The sequence below is a fragment of the Cebus imitator genome, unplaced genomic scaffold (assembly GCF_001604975.1).
Source record: "Cebus imitator isolate Cc_AM_T3 unplaced genomic scaffold, Cebus_imitator-1.0 Scaffold12, whole genome shotgun sequence".
NCBI classification, from domain to species: domain Eukaryota; kingdom Metazoa; phylum Chordata; class Mammalia; order Primates; family Cebidae; genus Cebus; species Cebus imitator.
In genome coordinates, this window is record NW_016107327.1 from 5032007 (window position 1) to 5046907 (window position 14901).

At 41.9% G+C, this 14901-nt stretch overlaps 1 long non-coding RNA gene across 1 annotated transcript; it reads left to right on the top strand.

Annotated features, from left to right (window-relative positions):
* Nucleotides 1-1068: 1068 nt before the first annotated feature.
* Nucleotides 1069-14901, top strand: LOC108282314. The gene is made up of 2 exons (XR_001816359.2): nt 1069-1316; nt 14438-14901. It is a non-coding gene; the product is annotated as an uncharacterized LOC108282314 (long non-coding RNA).

Sequence of the window (14901 nt, forward strand, 5' to 3'; positions counted from 1 at the left end):
TGGAGTCTTAACGACCCACGTACAATATTGGATTAGTACCTGCATCTGGCATGTAGTAGGTTCCTAACATATTATCCTTCTGAAACACAGCTCTGATCACTCTATCTTTGGCCCTGTTAGCAAACCTTACTCATCTGTGTACAAAACACCCTGCTGGCTCCCAGAGATAGGCTGCGAGAGTGGAAGCCAGGAAGCAAGACAACTGTCTGGAACACCGCCCCTTTCTAGTTCCTCACTTGTGTAAGGAGCTCATGGCTCCTTGATGCCCAACTCTAAAATGAGGAGGGACACCCTCCAGCTTCCCGAATGCTGGACTATGGCTGGGCATGGTGGCTCACTCCTGTAATCCCAGCTCCCTGGGAGGCTGAGGCAAGTGGATCACCTGAGGTCAGGAGCTTGAGATCAGCCTGGCCAACATGGTGAGCCCTCTTGCCTGGTGTTTATCATGTGAACTCTGATATCAGCCTTGGATTTCTCTGGTCAGCAAACAGGCTGGTCCTTTGCCTCCCAGCTCCTCCAGTGCCCAGTTGAAGCTCCCTGCTCAAGACAGGTCCTTTCAGAAGCCATAACTAGGTCAGTGCCCCAGACAGGCACTTAGCGACCCTTCGACAAATGAAGGCATGTGCTTGGCAATAAGACTTGTACCTGATTCCTGAGCTTCCTTCCAAGCAGAAGGGGCTGCACCAGCTTTAACATGCTTTGCCTTTCTGCACATTCTTTCTCCTTGCCAGCAAAGAAAGTCTAAAGAATCTAACTGAGAAATTCAGGGAAAATAAGTTGGTGATATTGACTCAGTGCCTCCCTTTCTGCTAACTGGTGAAAGGGTCTACCAGGGGTGGCGGCCAGCTTTTTCCAGAGACACCTGTGCTGGGTGGTTAAGTCAGCCAGATTCTGAATTTGCAGATCTGCAAGCTCACCTGGCCCCAGAACAAATAAAGCCGAGCTCTTTTCAGACCAGCTTTACCTGTGTGGCTGCACCTCCTCCTTCACAAGCAAGGCAGGCGGGCAGTCCTCTCACTCCACCCTACGAAGCAGAGTGGCCAGGAACATGTATACATCTAAAGAGCTCTTTTTCTTCATAACTTCATGGCAACATGACCTACAATTATTCATTTTTCCAGCCTGAGTTTATCATTAGTCACCTTAATTATGTTCATTCTGAAGCCAACAGGAGAGCCAAGACCAAAACGTTATTGTCTCTGCTTTTATTTTCTTGATGAAACCTCTGGACTAAGCACACATCTTCCTTGTTTATCTCGCTCAGAGGAGTGTGGAGTGCTTCATCTGGACATCCATAGGAAGAAGGAAGACATGAGGTAGGTGGTGCCCTTGTGTTCGCGTCAATGCGGAAGAAAATGCTGTGATCAAACAGTGCTGTGAAATAAAGGAAGGAAGCTGGCTGTCAGGCATGCAGCCGTGCCGCTCCCAACACACTCGCACCTGGGAGTAGACACAGGCTGTTGGTTCAGAGAGGAAGAGTCGATCTTTTTACAGTTAATATGTCCCTGAAATGAATCCACCTTCTCTAAGGATTGCCGTTCTTGTCCACGGTTTTGGAATTCATATGCTCTTCCTTAGGCAGAGGTTCTCAAACTCCAGTCTCAGAGCCACTTTACACTCAGCGATTATCGGGAACCCCAAAGAGTTTTTATTTATGTAGATTATTAGTAACAATATTAGAAATTAAAGTGAGTCTGTAATCCCAGCACTTTGGGAGGACGAGGAGGGTAGATCACTTGAGGTCACAGAGTTGAAGACCAGCCTGGCCAACATGGTAAAACCCCATCTCTACTAAAAATTAGCCAAGCATGGTGGCTGGTGCCTGTAATCACAGTTACTCAGAAGGCTGAGGCAGGAGAATTGCTTGAACATGGAAGGAAGAGGCTGCAGTGAGCTGAGATTGTGCCACTGCACTGCAGCCTGGGCAACAGAGCAAGAGTTGGTCAAGAAAAAGAAAGATAGAGACAGAGAGATGGTTCCCAAGTTTTCTCAGGAAAAAAAAAAGAAAGAAAAGAAAAAAAAGATAGAGAAATTAAAAGAAAACTTTAAATATTCATGTAGATATTTATTTTAAAAGAACAATAAACCCATTACATGCTAAGGTACAAAACACATAGATAACATAAATAGCATTTTATTCTATTTAAAAAAACTATATTTTCCAAAGCAAAAAATTTATGAGAGTGACATTATTTTGCATTTTCGCAAGTCTCTTTAACACCTATGTTAAGAAAAGGCAGCTAGGTTCTCATATCCACTTCTGCATTCACTTTGTTGCAATATGTTGTTTTACTGGTGTAGCTAAAGAAAATTCAGCCTCACATGACTACATAGTTGGAAAAGGGATGACCTCACACATTCTCTGAGAGGGTCCCTGAGTGAACTGGGGCACTAGCAAACTCTGGAAGTCATAAAGGAGGGTGACTGGGGCTGGGTTCTCTCTCTCACCGTCTCACTGTGCTCTTAGATCTTCATCCTACTCTGCTCTGCCCTCTTCCTTCTCAATGTAAGTAGTGAGGAAAAGTCACATCTGAAAGTGTCTTCTGCTGCGGAGGCCTCCCCTACCCATGCACTGCTGGACTGCCAAGCAGAGCAAGGGTGAAACCAAACTAGTACTTTGCCTGGAATCTTATGTGCTATGAATATCCGCTGGGAACTCAGGGCAATAGCCGGCAGCTTATTGCATATTCAACTACCTAGATGTCGGTTATGGCTTTTCCCATCAAAAATGTCCTAATCCCTTCTCCTCATCTGCTTTTTCTTTCTTAGCATCATCCAACAGTCTTCCCAGCTATGTCTGTGGGACACAGGTGGTTTACAATATTTACCAACCCGTGATTGAGGCTCATCTGCAGAGGGGAAAAACATGCCCCAAAAAGAGACACAGAAACCATCCTGAGATTTTAAGCAGAAGCAAAGAGGACAGATGAAGAGTGTGTGTGTGTGTGTGTGTGTGTGTTTCATATGTTCCATTATCACTTCAAAGAAATTATTTTACGAAACGAAATATTTTGGACCCAGAGTGGAAATTGAAATTCCACTTAAGGATGGTAACATCCACGTTAGGGACCATTCCTAAGATCTTGTAGATAAGCAATCTACATTATGTATAAGCAGTCTTGCTAAAAGTTAGCCAATGGGCCACCAAATCATTTTACTTTTTAACCAGCATCTCTAAGATTGTTGGAGGGCATCAGATTTCCATAACCTGAGACTCCTTGACTTTCCACTTTTACTGAATATTTAGCTGAATAAATGATGCTGGTTCAAATATCTCAAGCAAGACAGTGAGCCCATGCCTCCAATTCCAGAACAATGGCATCTCCTGTTCCCTTTGTATAGTAAGATTGCTGAGCTATCGGAAACGCACGTGCATCAACTCATAGCAGTGGTTTTCATGTTTGTATGAGTGGCCTCAGCCACTACCCATCATCAGATTCTGAAGTGTGTGTATTCACACAGCCCTCCATCCACTCAGCCAGAGAAGAGGAAGAAGCAGCTTTTCTCCCCCTGCACCCATTTATCCTAACCCTGCTAGTGTCTTTCCTTCATCCCTTCTTCCTCCCTTAGAGCACCGAAACTTTAGTCTTATAAAGAATTATACCCTGCCCAGTCTCTGCCCTCAATAGACCTATGAAACTTTCAGTACATTATAAAGAGGCTAGGCACAGCAGCGTAGGCTAATTCTCAGTCACCTTTCATGCTGCTAAGTGCAAACAAGCATTTTTTATCAGCTCTCCCCTCCCCAGCTTTAGAAAAAATTATCAACCTCAAAGAGCCTCCGGCTCTCTCTCACTCTCTTTCTCTCTCTCCCTCTCACTCTCACTCTTACTTTCTAGCTGCAGGGTCAAACCTCTCTTCATTCTGGTTTGTGGGTAAGAGATGTGCATTACACATTCTTGGGTGTAGACATGAGTGTATAAGCATTTCACTTCCTTTTTTTTTAATATCCTACCCTCATGCCTCTGTACCCTAGAGTCCCTGTTCCCCTGGGATGTCCTTGGTAGCCAACTCCAAACTCTACAGGAAAGAAGAACAGTGCTCCTGCAGCCCTGCACCACCCCCCACCTGATATCTCATTAGAAGGGCATTCAAAGAACATTAGCTGACAAGGCTCTTTGAAGAATTTTTTCCATTCCCGTTAGAGTATCTTCCCAAAGGGAGATTCAGATCACTGCTTTGGTTTGTTTAGTGCTTTAACTTTAGTTTGCAGCTACCCCTTTGCAGGGAATCAATCAACAAATATTTAATCAGCACCTACTATGTATCTATCACTCCCAGCCTCTCCAAGTGAGAAACAAGAGAAACTAAAGCATAATCTTTGCCCTCAAGGAGAACGTGACCTACTTAGGAAGACAAAGCTAACACAGAACAATTAAATGCTACACAGTGTGGATCTAAATAAGGGAGAGAGTTGTAGAAAACTGTATCCTACAAGAGACAGAATTTGTCTTAGGACTTGAAAGATGGATAGGATTTAAACAGGGAAAGGAGAGAGGTCACTAAAAGCAAGAGGAGTTTGCTTAAGGAGGGGCGCTAAGGAGAAGGCACCAATTAGGAAGAAGCTAACACCCTGGGAAGTCTTGGGAAAGAGGCTGATTAGAGACCAGAGTGTGGAAAATCAGAGACTTCAGTAGCTGGGTGCGGTGGCTCACGCCTGTAATCCCAGCACTTTGGGAGGCAGATCACCTGAGGTCAGAAGTTTGAGACCAGCCTGACCAATATGGTGAAACCCCGTCTTAAAAAAATTTTAAAAAGAGACTTCAGTAAATTTGAACACAATCTTGATGCTTTCTGTAATTCATAATTTCAGGGTTCTCCTCAGTGTTTTTGGGAAGGCATTTTGTTGTTGTTGTTGTTGTTTTGAGACAGAATCTTGCTATGATCACTGCAGCCTTGACCTCTCTGGCTCAAGCCATCCTCCCCACTCACCCTCCCAAGCAGCTGGGACTACAGGCATGTGCCACCATTCCCAGATAATTTAATTTTTTATTTGTTTGTTTGTTTAGAGGCAGGTCTCACTATGTCGCCCAGGGTGATCTCAAACCCTTGGGGTCAAACAATCCTCCCACCTTGGCCTCCCAAAGTGCTGGGATTACAGGCATGGGCCACCATGCCCCGCCTTCCTCAGAGTCTTTCCTTGAAAAGCAGGGCACATTATTATGAGGTAGTGATGGCCAAGATGTCTGAGGTCGTGACAGCCGAGATATCTGGAAATGTGTGAGGTATTTGCTGCCTGAAATTCAGTCTCTAGCTATGAACATTGCCTTTTTTCAAACAATTTTTAAAGCATTATTAAAACAGTTAGGCTGCAAAGACATTAATTGCAATATTTCTTTATGGCATTTGTTTTCACCCAGACTCCTCTGAGCCCTAGAATTCCAAAGGGGGAGCCTCGGGGCAGCCTTGGGAGATGAGACAGAGACAAGCCAAGTGAGGGCCTGGGTGCCTTGAGGCAATGCTGCTTTTATATACTCGTTATTGGTTTTCCATTTAGGATTTTCAGACACATCAATAAATCCCTGGTGCAAAGTTTTTTATGACTAGTCATTCCACCATTTATGGTCATCAGAAGCACTTATCCACTTATTCAGGGTGAATCCTCCTTTATATATGATTTATTTATTTATTCTTTTTGAGGCAGGATCTTGCTCTGTCACCCAGGATGTAGTGCAGTGGCTTAAACTCCTGAGCTCAAGCAATCCTCTCACAGCAGCCTCCTGAGTAGTGAGGACTTAACAGGTGCTCACCATCATGCCCAGCTAATGAATCCTCCTTTCAAATATACACATGCGCGCGCGTGCACATGCACACACACACACACACACACACACACACACACACCACTGCACCACTGCAATCACAATATGATGCATAGATTCATTCACTCATTACCTATTTCTCATAAACTTGTTGAGGGCCTATGTACCTAGCACCTACTAGTCAGCATCATGTAATTGATGGAGTTTGAATAGCAGCATAAGAAAATAGATGTGAGAGGCTAAGCACAGTGGCTCATGCCTGTAATCCCAGCACTTTGGGAGGCCCAGGCGGGTGGATCACCTGAGGTCGGGAGTTCAAGACCAGCCTGACCAACATGGAGAAACCCCATCTCTACTAAAAATACAAAATTAGCCCTGCATACTGGCACATGCCTGTAATCCCAGCTACTCAGGAGGCTGAGGCAGCAGAATCGCTTGAACCCAGGAGGTGGAGGTTGTGATGAGCCGAGATTGCCCCATTGCACTCCAGCCGGGCAAACTAAGAGTGAAACTCCATCTTAAACAAATAAGTAACAGAATAGATGTGAGGAGGGTGGTTAATGACAATGATGACAACGGTGATGATGATGACGCCAATGCTGAGTGCTTACTGTATGCCACGCACTGTGCACCAAATATATTTATTAATTTAACTTTTGACACATTCTTATGACTTATTATTAAACCAGGACTGACTGAGGTTTAACATATATGCCCACAGTCATGCAGCTAGAAGAGGTGGAAATTATCTTCAAAGGTCATGCTCTCAGCCACAAGGATGAACTGACGTGGCTTTATAATGAAGACATGCCACCAGAAACATTTATTTGTTCTTTAAATATTATTTTACACAAGCAGATCGTTTCTGAATATTTTCTTTACAAAATCTCTCACACTTATGGGTTAAATAACCATCCCCTAAACCCCTAACTAGAGAAGGACCCTCCCACCATACTTTTCCTTGCTTTGCCAGCTGATCCTTCCCTCCTGCTCAGAATCCAGTGTCAGCCAAACTGGAGGCAACAAATTAAAATGAGAAAATGGACACAAGACCTGAAGACCACTTTTTGAGAAAATAGGAGCTCCCACACTCTAAGGCCGTATATTTTTCAAAACATGCAGCTGAGGTAGGAGACCAGCAGAACTCATTTCCAGGTCCCAAAGGGCCAAAAGGATGAAGTGAAGAAACTCGCCAGACCCAGCAGATGGAGAGGAAACAGATCCCTAGCTGCCCTCATTGCCTGTCAGCATAAGACTCTTCCCACCAGTGCTAGGACGGTTTACAAATGCCATGGCAACGCCCTGAAAGTTACCACCCCCTTCCGTGGCAATGAGCTGGAAGTTACTGCCCCTTTCCTAGAAAGTTCTAAATAACCCATGCCTTCAAATTGCATTGACCCTCCCCTAATTTACATGTAAGTGAAAGCGGGTAGAAATACAGTTGCCAACAGCCCATCCATTGCAGATTGTAGGCCTGCTGCCTAGGAGTTAGCCCTGCTCAGCAAGGAGCACTACTGTTCAGTAAAAGATTGCCGTTTCACACCGCCAGCTTGCCACTGAATTCTTTCCCGGACAAAGCCAATAATTCTCCAGGCTAAGCCCTTAAATTTTGGGGCTTGCCTCTCCTGCATCACAACCATTAAGGGGACGCACACCCTATTATATTGTTAGTCTAGAACTCGGAAATATAATAAAATTATCTGTTAACAGGATTTGGGTACTACCTGGTGTCACACTGCAATTTTAAAAAGGGGTAGGGGTCAATGGCTCCTGGAAAAGGGGGTCTCCCCCAACATTATCCAGTTGCACATTAAGTTACTATTATTCTGATGGTCAGCAGGAACAAACACAGGCCCTAAGCAACTTCTTATTTGTTGGGTTCAGCAATGCATTATCAACAGAGGCAGGAGGAAAAGTGAAACGAGAGGATGCCACCAAGGTTTTTCCTGGCTAGAGTTATTTCAGAACACTCTCATTTCCACCAGAGAGCTTTAAAACATTTGCGCTTCTCCTATGAATCAGGCTGTGTTGCATCAAAACAGACAAAAAAGTATATTATTAGCATAAAACAATATTAGCATAAATAGGGAATCAGGATATTCAGAGGGGTGGGAGAAAACAGCTTGTCTAATATGTGGCCTACTCATTTCAGTCGACTTCACTGTAGCTGATAAACTGAAATTTCCATAATAATATAGAGTACAGAAAGCAAACAACAATTTTATTTGATAGGGAAATTGCATCCTGATACTGGATACAAAATTCTACAGCATGTTCAATGATATTGTCAAAGCACTGAAAATATAGACATATGTTTTCATTTTACAATGCAGTTGTAATGTAAATAATAAATCCACCACAATTTGGCTGGTCCAGAGACTGCTGGCATCATTAACTCAGAAACCCAGAGATACAAACGCTCTGCTTATCTTGCCAGGCCCTCAGCCAGAAGTCTCCTATAACTCTGTGGATGTTTATACATGCTCTGTGCTTCGTCTACATTTCTGTCTTGCTTAAGGGTCTTCTGGGGTTCCCTATTGCTATTTGTATCACATTTTAACCAGCCATTGCTCTTTGATGCCCTTCTTTTTTCCCTGCCTGTATCCTCTTTTTATTTCTTCCTACTTCTCCACACATTTGTTCAACAACAAATCAAGACCGTCTTCCCTCAGCTTCCCAATACTGTTCATGATAGTTGATTGAAAAATGGCCACGCCACTCCCTTTCTTGCATCTACACCCTTTGAAATGTGACTTTGCAGCTCCTCTTGTCAAAAAGGCTGGTCTTATCGTTTTTTGGAAACTACAGTAGCTACAGTGGAAGGAACAGAAGATGAGATCAAAACCAATCCTTAGAATACCTTTCTTGTATGTGTCCTCTTTCTTTCTCTTTCTTTCTTTCTTTTTCTTTCTTTCTTTTTCTTTTTCTTCCTTTCCATTTTCTTTTCTTTTCTTTTTTTTCTTTTCTTTCTAGACAGGGTCTTGCTGTATTGCCCAGGCTGCAGGGCAGTGACGTGTTCTTGGCTCACTACAACCTCTGCCTCCCAGGCCCAAGCAATCCTCCTGCCTCAGCCTCCTGACTAGCTGGGACTACAGGCCTGTGACACCATGACCAGCTAATTTTTGTAGAGACAAGATTTCACTATGTTGCCCAGGCTGATTTCGAACTCCTGGGCTCAAGGAATCTGCTTGCCTCAGCTTTCCAAAGTGCTGGGATTACAGATTTGAGCCACCACACCCAGCTCCACTTTCTCTTAAAATTCTGCTACTACTATGGGAGTAAATCCATGTTAGCCTTCTAGAGGGATCACATGGAAGAAAGTCCAGGTATTTTAACCAATAGGTGTCAACTCCCAGAAGACGCACATAGTCACGCCAGGGGTGCAAAAGACACATGAAAAAGATGAGATAGAAACTGCCCAGCTGAACTCAGCCCAAATTGTCAGCCTCCAGCATCATACGCTATTGTCTTAAGCCACTAATATTTAGGGTAGTTTGTTACACGGCAAGAGAAAACTGATACATCTATGTTGTCTTCTTTTCCTCTTACTTCCCTGCATTCATCACACCTGACAAAACACTTATTTCTTTTAGGAATTTCAACAAATCTTGGAAAATGACATTCACCAACCAAACAAATCAGACCTATCAATAACTCTCATTTGTGAATGTGTGGGTAGATGGGTAGTCACCAAGCTGAAGGATATGAATGTTATTCCCAGTTTCCACCAATACCACTCACATGATCATTTTTAGTTTTTCTTTTCTGCCTCAATATCTATTAACATGGGAATGAACATTTGAATTTACCTACTACTGAGAAATTACTAATAATTATTTCAAAATTTTCCATAGATTGCCTAACCCACTAATTTTTCTAATTTTAAAGCTGAAAAATACTTGCTTTCCTTCAAAGTCACCTAGCAATGTGAAGTGCCTCTGTGAAACAAATAGAATTGAATCCAGTGATTCCTATGTAGTTTATTAATTTCAGCCCTAATTATTTTCAGCCCTATAGCATCTGAACCATAGCTATTGTGAAGCAGAAGCTTTCAGTGTCTATGCCCCTATGAACAACATTCATCCAACTACAATAGAACCTTGCTTCTCATTTCTCTCCTAAAACACCTCAAAATCTTATCTTTGAATGTATAATTTAATTGATTTTAGACTGAAAATTAAATTTGTGTATAAAACTCAACACTTTTATCAGGAGCATAACTGGAAGGAGATATCAAACATCCTGAGTTCAAAATATGTAACAAACCAGGTGTGGTAGCTCATGCCTATAATCCCAGCACACTGGGAGACCAAGGCAGGAGGACTGCTTGAGACCAGGAGTTTGAGACCATCCTGGCCAATATAGTGAGAACCTGTCTCTATAAAAATTAAAATAAAATAAAAATATGTTATGAAGCTACAGTAATCAAAACACTATGGTACTGGCATAAAAACAGACATATAGACTAACAGAACAGAATAGAGAGTGCAAAAATAAATTGATGCATAATGGACAAATAATTTTTGACAAGGGTACCAAGAATACACAATGGGGAAAGGATAGTCTCTTCAATAAATGTTACTGGAAAAACTGGATATCTCCATGCAAATTGGACAATTGGACATTTATCTTAGACCATACCAGAAACTCAACTCAAAATGGATTAAAGATTTAAACACAAGATCTGAAACTGTAAAACTTCTAGAAGGCAACATAAGAAAATAACTTCTTGACATTGGCCTCAGCAGTGATTTTTTTTAAATATAAAACCAAAAGGCAGGCAGCAAAAGCAAAAGTAGGCAGATGAGATTACATCCAAATAAAAAGATTCTACACAGCAAAGAGAACAATACACAAAATGCAAAGGCAGCAGAAGGAATGGGAGAAAGTATTTGCAAATGATATATCTGATCAAGGTTAATATCCAATATATAAAAATAATTTCTACAACTCAATAGCAAAAAAAAAGGGCAAAGGACCTTAACATTTTTCAAAGAAGACATACACATGGCCAACAGGTATATGAAAAGGAGCCCAATATCACTAATCACCAGGGAAATGGAAATCAAAACCACAATGAGATATCACCTCACATCTGTTAGTATGACTATTATAAAACAAACAGATAAAAGATAACAAGTTGTTATTGAGGATGTGGAGATAAGGGAACCATTGTACATTGTTGGTGAGAATGCAAATTGGTAAGTCCCTTTGGAAAACAGCATAGAGAGTCCTCAAAAAATTAAAAATGATGGCCAGGCATGGTGGCTCATAGCTGTAACCCCAGCACTTTGGGAGGCCAAGGTGGGTGGATCACCTGAGATCATGAGTTCAAGACGAGCTGGGCCAACATGGTGAAACCCCGTCTCTACTAAAAATACAAAAATTAGCCAGGTGCAGTAGTACACGCCTGTAGTCCCAGCTACTCAGGAGGCTAAGGTAGGAGAATCATTTGAACCTGGGAGGCGGAGGTTGCAGTGAGCTGAGATCATGCCACTGCACTCCAGCCTGGGTGACAAAGCAAAATTTAGTCTCAAAAATAAATAAATAATAAAAATGAAACAACCATATGGCCCAGCAACCCCACTTCTAGGTAGGTAGATATTTGAAAAAAGGAAAATCAGGATCTCAAAGGGATACCTTCACTACTATGTTCATTGCAGCATTATTCCCAATAGCCAAGATATGGAAATAACCTATATGTCCATCATCAGATGAACCAATAAAGAAAATATGGTAGGCCAGATGTGGTGTCTCAGGCCTGTAATCCCAGCACTTTGGGAGGCCGAGGCGGGCAGATCACCTGAGGTCAGGACTTCGAGACCAGCCTGGCCAAGATGGTGAAACCCCATGTCTATAAAAAAAAAAAGAAAGAAAGAAAATATGGTACATACCTACACTAGAATACTATTCAGACTTAAAGAACGAAAGAGGAAACCTTGCCAATTGCAACAACATGGATGAACGTGGAGGACATTATGGTAAATGAAATAAACCAGACACAGAAGAACAAATACTACATGATACCACTTAACATGAGGAGTGTAAAATGATCAAATTCATAAAAGCAGAGAATAGAATAGTGGTTTCCAGGCACCAGGGGAAGAGAAAAATAGGGTTATCAGTCAAAGAGTACAGAATTTTATAAAAGAAATATTAAGGAAAGAAAAAATAAACTCACACCTTTATCACTGACAAATCTCATTGGTCTAGCACAGCACCCAGCACATAGGAAGAATTGGGTCACTTTGGTTTGCACTGAATCTAACTTGGATGTTGCTGCAGTTGCTTATATAATATATATTGAAAGAATATATCAACATCATATGGACTTTACATACATTAGCGGTACTCATTTTCAGTTTCATGGATAGTCTAAGAAAGATTGAGAAAATAATTTCTTGTAAAACATATTCTTGGAACTGCCATCAGGGAGTCTTAATTAGGATTAAGCTTGATGCTAACAAAAACTCAAAATAACAGTGACTTAAATAAGACAGAGGTTTATTTCTTTCTCAAGGAAGAATTCAAATATTGGCAAACCAGAGCTATAAGATGGCTTGCTCTCTGAAGTCCCTAAGGATCCAGAATCTTTTTAGCTCATGTCTCTGCCATTTCAGAAGTAGAAATCTGGCCTCATGATACAAGATGATAGATACAAGAGTCTGATGAAGTCTTTTTAAAAAATTACTTATATACCCAGCTATAATCAGGATTTTAACATAGAAAGAACAACTATCATAGTCTATAACGAGAATCCCTGCAGAATGTCCTCTACGTTGGGGAGATTTTACATTATCTCTGAGCATAAAACTGCCCACGACTTGCCAGTCTTCCATTTTGTCTTTGGTTTGCAAAATAGCCACCTAACAGACAAGCTCTGTCTATAGTTCACTATGGCATAGAGTAGGGAGAAAGAGATTGTTTTCCAGTTAGGACTCTTGTATTAGTCTGTTCTTATGGTGCTATGAAGAAACACCCAAGACTGGGTAACTTATAAAGGAAAGACGTGTAATTGACTCACAGTTCTGCAGGGCTAGGGAGGCCTCAGGAAATTTACAATCATGGCAGAAGGCACCTCTTCACACAGTGGCAGGAGAGAGAATGAGTGCAAGCAGGGGAAATGCCAGATGCTTATAAAACCGTAAGATCTCAAGAGAACTCACTCACATCCACAAGAACGGTATAGGGGAAACTGCCCTCATGATTTAATTAGCTGCCACCAGTTCCCTCCCATGACATGTGGGGATTATGGGAACTACAATTCAAGATGAGACTTGGGTGGGGAAACAGCCAGACCAAATCAATTCTCTTCTGTTGAAAATGAAAAAACAAAACAAAACAAAAAAACACTCAACCAAAAGTAGCTTAAAGCAGAAGAAAGTTTATTGGCTCACATAGGTAAAAAGTCCAAGATGGGACTCTCTTCAGGAACAGTTTCATTTAGGCTCCAATGATGTCATCAAGACCCATTTTCTGTTCAACTGTCAGTGGGCTCTGTGTTCCTCCACTCACTAGCCTTATTTGATTTACCTGTGGTGGCAAGGTGGCAACGGTAGCACCAGCTCACCTGCTGCTTTCACCTTGGGAAAAAATAACAGTCTCTTTGTGCCTCATTCCGACTAGGTCACATGGTGGATGAATGACCCAAGTCCTCTAACAAAAGAGAATGTTAAGAATGGATGTGATGCTTTTTAAACTCTGTGGCCTAAGAGTGGGAGAGGGTGGGTCCCCAGATGGAACTTAAGGTATCATTTTACCTTAAAAATAGTAAATGGATACTAAAAAGCAAATAGTAAATCTCTCCAATGGAGACTTACTCCACACAGTGTGATTCGATGGGTATTCTCCATGACTCAGATGTAACCACTTCCAAAGTATTCCCAGGACCATGGGGCTAAGAATAAAACCAACTTCATAGGCTTGATATAATAATTAAACAACAAAACATACTTGCAAATGGATAGTGTAACATCTCCAAGCAGGACGACAACTTGGTAAGACACCATTCTGGGAAGGTTACTATTATCTTCTGCCAGATTAGTTCACTAGAAAAATGTCATCTTCAGTATTGTTCTCAGCATTCAATGGTGCCTAACTGGGGCTGGGGAACTGGAAAAACTTTTATTAATACCACAGAATCATGACCAGGTGCAGTGGCTCATGCCTATAATCCCAGCACTTTAGGAGGCCGAGGTGGATCACTTGAGGCCGGGAGTTTGAAACCAGCCTGGCCAACATGATGAAAACCCATCTCTACTAAAAATACAAAAAATTAGCCAGGCGTGGTGGCAGGCACCTGTAATCCCAGCTAGTCAGGAGGCTGAGGCAAGAGAATTGCTTGAACTTGGGAGGTGGCGGTTGCAGTGAGCAGAAATCACGCCACTGCACTCCAGCCTGGGTGACAGAGCAAGACTTCTTCAAGAATAAAATAAAATAAAACAGCAAATAAATAACCAAAAAGAACCCCCAAAAAACCTACAGAATCATTAGCCTATCTGTTGTCAGTATCCCAAAGTTCCCATTTCATGTATAAAGTCTTCATCACATTAATTTCTAGGTAAATTTATGTATCCCAACACATAGTCTCTGTAAAAAATACCAGCTACAGAATTTATCTGAAAGCAGCTGCCCTCGATGATGTCTGCCTATACTTTCTTTGTCTCCTTTCTCAGGGAACTCTGGAAGAGGAGACAGGCCCCAGATTTGGGTAGGAAGGGAACAGTTCTGAGGCTGAGGCCAATCTAACTATGCACACCAGGAACCTTCCAATATTTCTTCAGCAACAGTGTCCCAGCACTTCACTGGTTAACCTTTTATGGGCACCATCTGTGGATTCCACAGCTACTTGTCGATGGTGAATATTGATCATCATCATTATCTACTGAGCAGCTACATATCCCCAATACTCCTTGCACGTTGTTCATTCTTTTCTCAACACTTAGCATATTTGCAATGTATTTCATATCACAGACAAGGAAACTAAACACAGAGACATTCTATTTCTTGCCAAACATCACAAGAGGATGAACAATGAAGCTGATTTGAAACCAGGATTGTCTGACTCCAACATCTCTTGTTTTTTTTTTTTTTTTTCACTCTGATATGCTGCAATTAAAAAGCTGTTTCTAAGACAGTA